The sequence below is a fragment of the Suricata suricatta genome, chromosome 2 (genome assembly GCF_006229205.1).
Source record: "Suricata suricatta isolate VVHF042 chromosome 2, meerkat_22Aug2017_6uvM2_HiC, whole genome shotgun sequence".
NCBI lineage: Eukaryota > Metazoa > Chordata > Mammalia > Carnivora > Herpestidae > Suricata > Suricata suricatta.
In genome coordinates this window covers 21,063,846-21,078,358 of record NC_043701.1, presented here as the reverse complement: position 1 = coordinate 21,078,358, position 14,513 = coordinate 21,063,846, and the positions used below count along the sequence as shown (strand labels likewise).

The window sequence follows — 14,513 nt, the reverse complement described above, 5'->3', positions numbered from 1 at the left end:
GAGCAAGAACTCACCCTGTTTACCCAGCACCACACTACAGTAAACAAGCTCTCATTTCAGGCCCCAGTTTTGTGTTGGGTTTGTTGTTGTTGTTGTTGATTTGAGAGAGAGAGCACTCGCATGTGTGAGAGGCAGAGGGAGACAGAGAGAATCTTTTTTTTCTGAGTTTGTTTATTTTTGAGAGAGAGAGAGAGAGAGAGATGTGCACACGCAAGCTGGGGGAGGGAGAAAGAGAGGAAGAGAGAATCCCAAGCGACACGGAGCTCCATCCCAGGCCTGAGAGATCACAGCCTGAGTCTATGTCCAGTCTGGGCCACCCAGGCACTGAAGGGTGGGGAGGTATCTTACACGAGGGTCGAGCCCAACGCAGGGCTCAATCCCACAACCCTGGGGTCATAACCTAAGCCAAAATCAAGAGCCAGACAACCAACTGAGCGACCCAGACACCCCAGGCCCCCAGTTTCTAAGCAGAATAACCCCCAGGATAAAAAATAAATGAAAAGTCCTCTACCAAATTCTTATGACTTGATGGAAATATCAATTGAAACTATCCAATTTGCCCCCATCTTCTATGTTCACCAAGTGAAGTTATGATCCAAATGTTATCCTCCGAACAAGTTTACAGCTGGCTAAGCACATCTCCCAGTGCAAAGTCACACACGGAAGTTCAGTCTCCTGTAAGCTTGCTTCGCAGGCTTCATTCTGTCTCACAATCCCCACCAACTCTAACTGGGAAAATCAGATTGCTTCACCTGCAAAGTCACACCCTAGGTGCCTGATTCAACAGCCTAGAGTTCCTTTCCTCTTGAAGGCGTGTCCCAGCAGTCAGCAGCTTCCCCCCACCCCCCCACAGGAACTTTAGCACTGTTGACAAGTGAACTTTCCGGAAGCATCTATCAAGAGCAGGCTATCTGTCTCTATTAACCACAGGATGCCTAATGGACACTGGGAGCAATTCAACACTCACTGATTAATAAACACTGGCCTTCAAAAGAAAAAGGCACTAAGTACTGATCAATAACTTTGTGTTAATCATACAACAGAAAATAAACTCTGGCTGAGTTAACTCCAAAATTAATTTTAAGCTTTCATGCAACATATTTCAAAACACTGCGAAAAAAGTTATTTTTTTAAAGATAAGTATCACACAAATTGACCAATTAGATAAAAATCATCACATGAAATAATCAAACGGCTATCAAATGGAAATAATTTACTAACAAATCTCTTACTAACAAAAGAGATGTCTACTATTTCCTCAAAAAGGTTCTGTTAACCTTCATACAATCTGTGGTAAACCCAAGAATCTGTCTTTAAAGAAAAAAGACGTTATTCCTGAACACTAATTTTCTCTTAGCAGCTTTTTAAACACACTTCTCTTTTATCATCAAAGACAGCACACACATATGCGATGTAAATGGAGTCCCATTATGTCAACTTCTGTGCTTTTCTACTGAAGCAAACTACTTGTTCCTCATTCTTAGAGGAGGGAAGTATTACCTCTCCTCCAAGAGGGATACACAAGTCCTCCTGGGTCTTCCTTCGTGCTCTCCTCTGCGCAATTCCCAGACTTCCTGGATATCAAGACCCACCCACCCAAGTTCCTCTTCTCCACACCAGCAGCTCCTGAAAAATACCTTCTTGCCATGAGACACCCTTTTCATTAAGTGGCACAGACAGCCCTTCAAAACTGAAAAGATAAAAATTTCCCTCCACCTTCTTTTATGTTTTTATTTCGTTTTTGAAAGAGAGAGGGAGAGACGGCGTGAGCAGGGGAGGGTCAGAGAGAGAGGGAGACACAGAATCTGAAGACAGGCTCCAGGCTCTGAGCTAGCTGTCAGCACAGAGCCTGACTCGGGGCTCGAACCCACGAACCGAACCGTGAGATCACGACCTGAGCCGAAGGTGGACGCTTAACCAACTGAACCATCCAGAAGTCCCACCTGCACCTTCATTGTTTCAAGTCTCATTCTCTAAATTTCTCCTGGACATAAAGAGAAGTATTTTCCAATATGCCACAAAGCTAATAGTACTATTGACATGTAAGTCTAGCTTGCCTACTTACTACTTACATTTGAATTCCAAATAATTCAAACTCCAAAAGTAAAAAAGGATATTGAGGGGAACATCTCCCTGCCATCCTCCTCTTCAAGGCATGAAATGTTATAGTTCATTTTCTATTATTCAGAGATATAAATCTGTATGTATGTACAACTATTCATAAATTCTTTTTGCTTTAAAGACAAATTTTATTTATTTTTTTTGTTTTACAGAGAGAAGACAGCATGTGCATGAGCAGAGGAGGGGCAGAGAGAGAGGAGAGAGAAAATCCCAAGCAGGCTCCACACTCGGCACAGAGCCCAATGCAGAGCTCACTCCCACGACTCTGGGATCATGACCTGAGCCGAAATCAAGAGTCGGACGCTTAACCGACTGAGCCATCCAGGTGCCCCTATAAATTCTCCTTCTTACACCCTCCCACACCCTGTTCTTACTTAAGACTGTATCATGAACATACTCAAGAATATAGTACATCAGAATATAATAAACCTCCTCTTTCTATTTTTATGACTACATATGACTTTTTAAATATGTACAAACCAGTTTGTGGGACTCTAGCCTCTTGTCCCGCCAATTCATTCAACACATGCTATCCCAGAGAAGTCTTCCTGATTTTAAAAACAAAAATAAATACACATTCCACTCCCAAATTTAAGTATTTTCTATACATCTGGCCATGTTATTACATCAATGCTAAACTTCTTAGGTGTGATCGTTGTAATGTGGTTATTAGTTATTATTAGAAGAAAGTCCCCTTTAGCGGATATTTAGAGGTGAAATGTCACCGTATCTGAAACTTCTATTCAAGTGGTGAAGCAAAATATTATAAATATACTTACCACCTTTGATTCAAAACACACCCAGTGAGCATGGGGGAAAGCATGGCAAAATGTTAACAATGGTTCCCTATAAGGATGTATGTGTGTCGACTGTACTGTTTTTCTAAACGTTTCAAGCTTTCAAAATAAAAATTTGGGGTAAAAATGCCCTGGTACTTTCACAGGGTTCCCTCATTTGACTCTTTAAAACACAAGGGTCATGTCCCCACTCCCGAGCTTGTGTCCTAACCTGGCCCAACAGCATCCCCGCACGGTCTCGCCGGGGAACGTCAGAAAGAGTTGTCTAGCTGTCCTTCACTACCAGGGCATCCGGCTGGGGCAGCCGGCCCGCCAGGGTCTTTCCCTACCGCTGCACTCTCCTCCTCCTCTCTCCTGCCTCTGCCACTCCTCGGGGTGCTCAGACCTTCACCCACTCCTTTCACGGCCTGTGTGTCAGAGACCCAGCTAGAGGGTAACCATCTGGAGGAAGAAGCCCTCATGGACAATTCTTTGGTAATTTCCCCAGCACCCAGCTCAATGTGATGCACAAGAGAGGCGGTCCGAAGGTGTGTTTAATGGAAAGAAAGGGTTTCTCTAGGCAAAGCAGAGCATGGTAACTTCTAAGCAACACGGGAAGGGGCTCAGAGCTCGCTGTCACACCCCAGCCTCCTCATCTTTCTCTCCAAGGCTTTCAACTCCTCTCAGCTTTCCTCTCCTTCCAGATTGCCGCAACTGTCTTCTCTCGACACAAACAATGCCAGGTTATCCTACTAAGAATGGAAAAACCTGTTCCACAATCCCAAATAGAGCAACTCTAGAAATCAGAAGAGCCGAATTCTCATAAATCTTATTTACATGACATTACTTTCTGACACTGTAAGAAACTATAAACGACTTGAATAAAGCACCTCTCAGTTACCCACCTATGGGCTATCCCATATGATACCCTTCCACCAGCTTGAAACTAGGAGAGACCTGCCTCTGGGTTTAATTTCGGTTGATCAAGATGAAGCTGGAGACACCTGAATGACAGAGGCAACCACAATATCCTTTAGAAAAGTTGATTCACTAACAAGAAAATACATGAATGATACCTACAAAACGAAAGGAACAATATCTCTTTGAAATAAGAGACACACTGAAATCATGGAAATGTACAAGAAAAACCTAGGTCTCTTTCATTTTTCTCACCTGAGTACAAGTCATGGTCCTGGAAGGGATTTTCAAGTACAACCATTCAAAGACTGGGATCCAGAGAAGTTAAGCACCTCCTCCAACACCTCGTTACTAATAAATTCAAGCCAAGCTAGATTTAGAATGTGGATGCTCTTCTCAGGCTTCTCTGTCCATCTTACCTGGAAATTTCATAAATTAAAAGTTTTGTCCAAAAAAGCAGAGTGGATAGTGAAGTGAAAACCCTCATTGTGGTCATCTATGCCACTAACCAGCCGTGTAAAATGAAGCTGCCTTATTTATAGAGTAAGAAGAAGCAATCAGCTATGAGGCCCCTGGAACTAGAATATGCTCTGATCTGTTGTGAATGGCATAAGTAATCCTTGCATATTTACAACCCATCTGACTGTCACATTTTTTTCACCAAACTTTGTTACAGCTTAAGCAGTTAAAAGAAAAACTTTTTTAACGTCTGTTTATTTTTGAGAGAGAGAGCACAAGTTGGGGAGGAGCAGAGAGAGAGAGAGAGAGAGAAAGACACAGAAACTGAAGCAGGCTCCAGGCTCTGAGCTCTCAGCACAGAGCCTGACGCAGGAGCTCGAACTCATGAACAGCAAGATCGTGACCTGAGCTGAAGTCGGACACTTAACTGACTACCCCAAGCTTAAGCAATTTAAAATCATTACGTTAACTCAGACAACATCACTGTTTACCAACAATGTCATAAACAACATCCTGAAGTTCATTATCTACAGGATTACTATTACCTAAATTTTGGCAGAATGTCCTTTAGCACAAAACCTAAACCTCCACATGAAATATGTCTCACATAATGTTTCCATTCAACATGTAATATGCTATATAAACATGCGAAACGCTTTAGAGATCATTTGCATCAGCACAGAATCTTCTCAAAGGAAAACTTGTATTTAGCTCTAGGCTGCCATTAGTCAAGTTAAAAAAAAAATGCCTATGGTAACTTCATGGTGTCACTAGGCTATCCATACTAGGAATGGTAAAGGGAAAGGAGAAAGGAAGAACAGAAGAAGCAGAAAAGGACCTAAAATGGAAAAAAGAAAAAAACACAAAGCAGGATGAAGTAGAGCAAGTAAAGAACACAGAAAGAAAAAAGAATAAACAAGGAAGAGCGTAATGGCCAAAAATGGCGTGTCAGCCATTTGCCAGCATCACACACCACTTTCAGATGGGTCCCAGACATCTTTAAGCGTTGTTTTCTCTGCTTTGGTTTTGGACACACAGTTTGCCCAGAGAGGACGTACTTGCTGGGGCCTGCTCCTCCACTCTAGGTCCCAGATTAGGAGGACTCCAAAGCATGAAAAGTAACACAGAAAAGTGCTGCAATTCAAAGTACACTGGATTTGATCAGGAATACCCAGGCCCTGACCTCTTCCAAATGAGTTATCTTTCAGAGTTTAGATCCCTGAACTCCAAAAGGGCACAGTGATCCAAAAAGATGTTTTAGCAAGTAATGTATATTCATACAATTCCAGTTCAGTGCTTTCAAAAGAGTGCCCTGCAAAAAACAAGAACAAAACACAGTCAGGAGGAGGACTTGTCCAGCCACTCTGAGGGTCCCACAGCCAATGTCCTCTAAAAATGCTGGGCCCTTCCTGGGAGTAAGGGGCTGGGACACAGAATGAGCCCAGGATAGGACAGGACACACCACCATCCCCACCCCCACCCACAGGAGCAACTCTTCTTCAGCAATGGTGAGGCATTTCTTGTATGGATAAACATTTTTAAAATTTTTTTAAAGCAACTCTGCTGTTGGGATATTTCTGTTGTTTACAATAACAAATGATCTGCTATTATTGAAAAATATTCTGTAGTTGATATGAACTGACTGAACAGCGAGCGTATTGGATCATTAAGCCGACAAAGTCTTCGTTCCAAACTGCTGGTCAGGGAGTAACAAATATAAATGGTAAAGAGCAAGCTCCTATGTCCCCTTTCAGAACTAAATTAGTAGCAGAAAGCATTTTGATTTTGAACCTTTAGGAGTGGGAGAAAAACAGGATTTTTATACTTTTTGTCATGAAAATAGAAGCTTTTAAACACCGCAACCACAGTAACTGTTCACAAAGTAACTAAAAGGCATAATAAACTAGACCACAGATTTCAAAGATAAAATCCAAAGAAAGGCTATGAATGGCATTCTATTTAAAAATACTCTTCACTTGGGGTGCCTGGATGGCTCAGTTGGTTGGGCATCCAAATCCTGGTTTCAGCTCAGGTCTGATCTCAGGGTTGTGAGTTTGAGGCCTGGATGGGGCTCTGCGCTGACAGTGTGAAGCCTGCTTGGGATTCTTTCTCTCCCTCTCTCTGGGCCCCTCCCCTGTGTGTGTACACGCACTCCTGCACTCACGCTCTCTCTCAAAATAAAAAAACTTAAAAAATAATAAAGCCACTTAAAAAACACTTTTCACCTATTGCTATAAAATACTTGCATTCTCAGGCAATAATCCCTAAAATTCTAAGAGTCATCACAAATTCTTTTGGGAGAGAGCCTCTAAGAATTAGATATTTTACAATTTTGAAAAACTAAAAACACAGGAAAAGCTGAAGGAATATCAACAACCTTAAAGACAAACCTGATTTAAATGTTTCTAGCACAGCAATGATTAATCACTCTGGAAACATAAGAAACAAAAAAAATAATAATCATAGATTTTTAGAAAATGGACAATATGTGCAATGAATGCAACAATATGAGAGCAGAAAGCAAAACAATTGTCAGCGGCCTTGACAATGAACAGATAAGTAGCTTGGCGTAGTTGTGAACGTTACAGAAAGATTCAGTACTAACAAAAATTCCCCTAGGAATAGGAAACAGGCACTCAAGGTCACAGACCATGTATAATTTTGCAAGGGAAAAGATCTGAGGTAGCATTCTTGAATAAGCTGTTCAAGAATTAACAGAAGAATTAAGCAAGTTCCCAGAAACTCCCCTAGCGAACCATCAATGAAAAAGAGGTCTTTAAAGGCCCAGTGCCTCCCCGTGGGGATGAGAGGCAGCAAAATCTTCCAAATTGGGTCAACAACCTTTCCAAAGTGAAGTGTTCAGGTTCAGTTTTCAGGTCTTCTGATGTAAACGGCACAAGAATGGAGAAGGGTGCCCGGAGGCTTGTCCCTAGCTTCCGAAGGAAAAAGAAGGCCAGCCACACTGCAGGCAGTCTGAAATAAGGAGTCCTGGATCTCCTGACCCTGGCACTGAGCAGCAACCCCCCTACACTGAGACCCCAGTCTTGATTAACAGGTATCTTTCTAAAACCTGAAGTATTCCTGCAAGGGTGAATAAACTCAATCATGACATTTTAGGGCCAGAAACCCCTTACTCCAGCAAGCCCCCATTTCCCACACGACAGCCTATGCCACAGAGCCAGTGGGAAGTAGAATCCTGTGGGAAGAAAAGGAAGCGCTTGGCAGAGCAGCCAAAGAGGCACGTACCCTACCCGCTAATCATTTTTATAGTTCTTGCCACTACTTTACCTTAATACCCTTTCCACCAAACTGAATAAAAGCAGCCATAGCCCAAAGAAGAGAACTGGCAGGAAAAGGAAGAAGAGAAACACGTGGAGGCAGGATCGTGAAGGAAATCCAATGGGGGGGGCGGGGTGACCAACCAGATGTCAGCCTGAGAAGCTAGATGCCCAGCTGAGAAAGAAACAGAACTGACCCAACTTGGAAGAAAGGAAACTCAAGAGATGTGGGAAGGGCAAAGACAGATGTTGCCTGGTGCTAATGTGATTAAATGCAAGAAAAACACTAAGTGTCTTAAGTCCCTAAAGCACAGGAGGCTTTTAAAAGATGCTGAGGAAGGGGAAGGCGGGAGAGAACGCAGCACATCCTGCCTCCCACGGCTGAGTGAAAACTGGCCCACGGGCCACCCCCAGCACTCCTGTCATACCGACCGCCAAACCCAGCCTCAGACTATCAACTCTGAAGAATTCAAACCAGTTTCCCAGATTTAGTTACAAAGATTATGTCACAGATACTGAAGTCCAGAAATGACGAGTAGCAAGTCACATGGGGTCCTTTTCAAAGAAATAAATGGTACATCAAATTCTCAGGCCCTTTCTATGAAATATAGTCTAAAATCAATTATACGGAAGCTGGCTCCACTTTAAGATGTAAGTTCAATCGTTTTATAAAAGCAGTTAGGAAACAAGAGATTTTCAAGATAAAATTATAACTAGCAGACGTAAAAAGCAGTGAGAGCTCATGGCCTCGGCCCAGATTTGTGGCCTGGGTTTCCTAATCCATAAAACACATCTAGTAATAAACACCGTGTGTGCCTTCCTGGAACTTGATTTAAACAAGTTAACGATCATAAAGCAATCTAAAAAAGCAAGCACTGCAAGGATCCTGGGCATAGCTTTGGAAAGGCATGTGACAGAAGTCAAATAATAGCATCTGGTGATATCTTGAAGCATTCACCGGAAATGAAAAGGAAAACTTGTTAATTTATTTTCTAACAAAGAAGTCTGTGCCATTAACTAGTCTCGACATACACACATACGGTTTTAGAACATTTAAAAATTTTAAAACCTTTCTTTTTTTACCCTGCCACCCCCTACTCCTCACCCATTTCTTTTTAATGTCCTTGTTCTCAGATAAGATTTTTTTTTCCCTTAAAAACCCTCACTATTCTTTCTTCTCCCATAAATTCACTCACATTAGAATGTATTGTCAGGGGGTGCCTGGGTGGCTCCATCAGTTAAGCGTCCAGCTTCGGCTCAGGTCATGATCTCACGTTCATGGGTTTGAGCCCCGCATCGGGCTCTGTGCTGACTGATAGCTCAGAGCCTGAAGCCTGCTTCCGGTTCTGTGTCTCCCTCTCTCTCTGACCCTCCCCTGCTCACCCTGTCTCTCTCTCTCTCTCTCTCTCTCTCTCTCTCTCTCTCTCTCTCTCAAAAAAATAAAACATTAAAAAATCTTTTTTTAAAGAATATATTGTCAAACCTCACTTCAACGCACCTCAGATCTTGAATCCATCTGGCTTTAGGCATGTGGGAGTCTAGTTTAATATGGAATATTTCCAGAGCACCACCTGTTAGAATGCCTCAGAATCTGCACCAACCCTTCTCCAAAGCCCCTTCACTACTTCCCCACACACACACACCCCACCACAAAAATAAACACACATCTGGGGTAAGAACAGTGCACTTGACCTCCAAGGGCCTGGCTTCACAGCTGTCCTGCCAGCTTCTAGCCCAAAAGGCTCCTCGTTTAGAAACCACAGACCCTCCGCTGTTCCCCTAAGTCCTCAAGTCAGGGAACGGGCATGCTGTGACAACTTCCTCCTCATCTCCTACTGGGCATCTCCCTCCTGCAGCTGTGACTCTTCCACTAAAGGTGTGAACTTGGGAGGATGTCCAGGTTAACGTCTACCAGGAACCCAATGGCACGGAGTTTTAACTAGGAAAGGAGCTTTGTCTCATAAACCCCATTTTATTTAGTGAGCTCCCAATGACGTTGTGTGCTGCACATACCCTGGAGCTGTTCGAAGGTACTTGGTTAGAGTTGATAGAACATTCACGTTTAAGACACAGAGGACAGTTTTGTCCTTTAACAACATCAGTAACGTTTCAGGATAATTTAACTGGAGACCTTGACTGCTGGGTAAGAATACCCAGTCTGAGTTTGATCAGATCCAAAGGTGTTGCAAAATATCTGCTCATAAAAATTAAATCAATCCATTTTAAACTTTTACAACTCAGTCCACCATCCAGCAATCTTTAAAGGACATGATGCGGCAGAATTCAAAGGACAGGTGCCTGACACAGGCCCGAGATTATACAACTTTAGAAAAGATGATCTGATCCAGAGGTTCTCAAAATGTAGCCCTCTGCCCAGCACCAGTATCTCCTGGAAACCTGCACAAACTGCAGATCGTGAGGCGCACAAGACCCGATGAGTCAGAAACTCCAGGGTGGGGGGTCCGACAATCTGGGTTTAACGAGCCCTGGGCGAGCCTAACGCACGCTCAAGTCTGAGAACCACTGATCCAATCCGCCCACTGCTCTGAGGAGAAACGAAACCAGTAACTTCCCTCGATTATCATACCAAGCTGGTGACCAACGTCACTAAATACAATTCTCAATAAACCTGAAATGATTCTTTAACTATACACCTGAATCCAAAGTGGTCCCATAGGATCTTCTAGCCAAATACAGTCATCCGGATCTACTGCAATATGAATTCTTGTATTACTGCTATACAGCTAAACACATAAATTCTTTGGTCTTGAATAACTTACATTTAATACCTTTAAAAAACAACCTTCATGTTACTGACCTATGCACAGCTCAAATCTCACTGTCGTTTATATTTAATTGCTTGCTCAGGTTAACTTTTATTGCTGATAGCAAAAGATTAGTTGTGTCTTGTTATAGCTGTGTTTTGGTTTGGTTTTAAGGGTCAAAAGCAAAAATTTACGAGACACGTGGGTAATAATTTTGGGGCTTCTTCCCACTACCGCTGACATCAAAGAGGATACGAACCAAAAGTGTGTAAAGAGCAATGGATTAAGAGGCCAGAAATCGCTACAGGGAAAGTCGCCCTCCCCTCCCAAACCCCCGTCAAAGAAACACTTTGCATTTTCTCTTGGAATGTGTCATACGACTTTTTCTAAATAATAGACTTACATTTTCAAATATATCGTACTTACCTAGTATGGAATTAGCTTCCATTTGTGGAACACATAGTGGCAGAAAGGTAGGAAGCTAGCCTGTGTCCTAGGCGTGAGGACAGGCCTGAAATCCGGCCACACCTCACAGCACGAGGAAGGGAAGCCTGCCACGCAGCTGTGACAACAGCCTGTGCACCTCCTCCTACAAGCACTAGACCGCGGATCGGGCTCCGTCATCCACTCACCAACACAGCACCTGCCACGGGAAATGAAATCTACAATTGTGGGCCTTGGGGCTCCGGTTCGGAGCAGATGTTTGAGGTATACACTACCTTTCTACATAAATATTTCCAAGTCTAGTAGGGGTTATCTGCACAACTAAACATGTGTCTATTTACATTTTTAACTATCCCCTTTGAGAACTCTGCAACTTGGGTGTTAGGATTACCACAGTCTGAGATTTAGAGATTTAAGACATAAATGCTTCCATTCCTGTTTCTCACGTTGAAGCTCTTCTCAATGTCGTGCCATACTAGATGTATTTTCAGAGCTCTCTTAAGACTCTATTAACATACATAATCACCTTCAACTTTACAAACCAAATTTTCTAACTAACATGGTTCAGTGCCATGAGTTTATTTCTCTAAAAAAGAACCAGGGACAAGTGCACAAGGCAACATAAGGAACTACTTCCATGTGACTTACACTTCCAACTCTCTCTGTATGACCTGACCACTAAATCTTCTTGTGACTTTATTTTTCTGTTATCAATAAAGGGTAACAAGTCCTGCCACAGAGCTTACAGGGGAGAAATCAAAGCCACCGAGTGTACAATAATGCCCCTGGAAACAAAGGTTCCTTGGAGAACCATAAATTCAGTGTAGTTACTAATACTCAGCCCCCTGTCCAGCTCTATAAATATATCTTCTGAAGCCAAATTAGGAGGGTTAACTTACTTAACATCCATTCATTCAGCAAGAAATTATAAGCACTTGATACGTGTCAGACACTGTACTGACACTGGGGATACAAGGGTCGGCGAGACAAACAGAGTCTGCTTGTCACAGTACATCTTAGACAAGTCACGGTTAAGCTTTAGGGGACTTCCATTTAGTTTACAGGCCAAGGGCTCAAATCCCTTTGACTCGTAACTACTCATGATTATTCATCATTGTTCCACTCTACTCCTAAAAAAGGGAGATCTTGTGAATTACTAGGCAAGTTCACAGAACACCCAAGACAAATGCTCTATGATTCGAAGACATGAGAGGTCAAAAATACCACCTAATAAATGCCTTATATCCTATCAATGAGAAGCATAGTTAGGCCCTAGAAAATGAATCAAGATTTTTCTTTTAAAAGCAGAGTAACCTTAGCCTAAACATTTAACTTGTTAAGTACTAGACTTAACCATAAGCAAATCCTCAGTAGCTGCACTGTCCGATACCTTTGCCAACAGCTAGTGGTGGCTCTTACACTGAAATCAACTAGAAAATCAGTTCCTATGTCACACCAGCTACATTTAAACTCTTCAGGTGGCCAGTGGCTATTACTTGAAGTCAGTATAAATGTATCAGCATACATTATTTCTATCATTTCAGAAAGCTCAACCAGACAGTACTGCTCTGCAAATACCCCTGTAATACTAAATCCAAACATCACAGTGCAGTGAAACGTGAGTAAGCATCTCTACTGTTATGGCACATAAAATACATCCATGTAATGTAAGGCCCCTTCCTTCCTAAACAAGCTGAAAAGTGAGGATGTTGAGCATCTGTCCCAATGTACTGAAGTAGCCGAGAAAATCCACGCTGTCCAGCTGGCCGACTGAGAATGAAATTCAGAAACAAATGAAAATTGATTACATTTTGCTCCTTCGTTTCTGTTCGTTTCAAAAGATCATGTCCATAGTACTCTGTATTCCATTAAAGGATGTATGCTTAGAGCCTAATAAGCTAGTAGCAGAGGAGATGAAGACAGTAAAGAATGAAGATGGGTGACATAGGCGAAAACCACATATAACGCAACACAAATTCAATTCAGACCGACACAATAAACTTACATGCCTACTCTGTCCCAGTGATATACGGATAAACAATCACCGTTAGCACCTCTGACAAGCTGGATTTAATCAGTGTCTAACATATAAACGAAAGTACTCTATGATGTAATAAACACAGAGTCACAGGTACATACAGAGCATAGGCGGTGACACAGGGAGGGTATTTATTTTAAATGTTTTCTGAGTGGAAACCGGGGGAAATTTCGTGAACTAGGTACTCAAGAAGCAGAGGGACAACCTATGCAGAGCTGTGCAAAGGAGCTACAACTTGTTAGGCAATCCTGGAGAAAAGTGTTCCTGGAGGCTAAGAAGGACAGGATGACGGGAGAAGGAGACAGATGATTTCCATGCCAGACCCATGACACTGATATTTGTGTCCTGCTTGCCTCACTGGGTCTACAAAGTTTCCTAACCCAAACTGCAAACAAAGTGAAAACCAATCCCTAAAACTTGGTAAAACACCTACACCTGCCTTACAGCTAACAATACTAGTCATGATCATTAGGAAGAATCCAAGGGGCTTCTGTGGCTGCTCAAGTAAATCCTTAGAAAATAGCTGAGCCTTCCAGCCTCCCCACTTTACAAACACTATGGTCAAGCCTCAAAACAAAAACAAAACAAAAAAACTGAATCTGTTCTCTTCATATTACTAGGATCCCTCTCTCTTCACAATAAACTTCATGTAAATGTTTGTAGCCTACAGGCCTTATCGAATTCACGAAGTGATTCTCCCCTCCCTGGCAACAATCCCAGTAAAACTTTGCAGATAAAATATATATAAACAGATGCACGAAAACTCGCAGGGTCATGAGCAAAAACGTTAAGTATTCCTATTCACACGAATACGTGTTCCTTAGGTCAAGGTGTTATTTCTGATGCAGCATATTAACTGTCCAAAGCCTGAGGTCTGGAGTCAGCCTCCTTGCCTACTGATCAGGGATCCTCTCTGACCAACTCTTACCTCTCCTCCTGAATTTCAATTTCCCAACCTTAAAACGGGGATGACAATGTTTCACCACACCTGCGTAGCCACAATGCAGACAGTGACCCATCTAGTCACAGATCAATACGTGTTAACTATTTCAGCCATTTTCTCCCTAAAGATGGATGGTCACAAACATCTATGCCCTCAAGCCGGCTACCTCTGTTACGTTTTCGCCCCTCACTGTGGACCAAAAATACCGAGACAGGTTTTTTTTTTTTCCTAAACACTATACCGTCCAGGCCCTATTTGGATGTGGGGTCAATTAGTCTGGGATTGGAACAAGCATCGGAGTTCCTTCTCAAGTTGTTTATAATTTGCAGCCAGGATTAAGAACCACATGCAGGTCTCCATGTGCCCACAGAAAATACACAGGCCAGTAAGGTCTGCTCCATCTCGGACCGAACCAGCGCAGGCCGGGTCCCTATCCCCCGCCCCCCCCCCGCCCCCATGGAAGAGGCTCACCTAGACGCGGCAACGACGGACTCGAAGTGCGGTGGGATTCACACCCACGTCCGAATACAGCTCACCGAGCATCAACTCCCACGAACCCCACCAGATGCAGCCTCGACACCCTGCACCGCCGGGATCTGCCTGGGGCACACGCCCCCTCGCCCCCCGCCCCGCAGCAGGCCCTCCGGTCGCGTGCGTCACCGCGCCCTCGCCTCCCGTGCCCCAGCCCCCTCCCGCCCCTGACACGTGACTCGACACGCGCCAGCTGCACGCGGGCTCCATCAAAACAAAAACAGAGGAGGCCGGCCGGCT

General features: G+C 43.3%; 1 protein-coding gene across 6 annotated transcripts in view; it reads right to left on the bottom strand.

Annotated features, from left to right (window-relative positions):
- LOC115278817 overlaps nucleotides 1-14,513 on the bottom strand; it is a 172,850-nt gene that overhangs the window by 154,198 nt on the left and 4,139 nt on the right. The gene's annotated exons all lie outside the window — the stretch shown is intronic.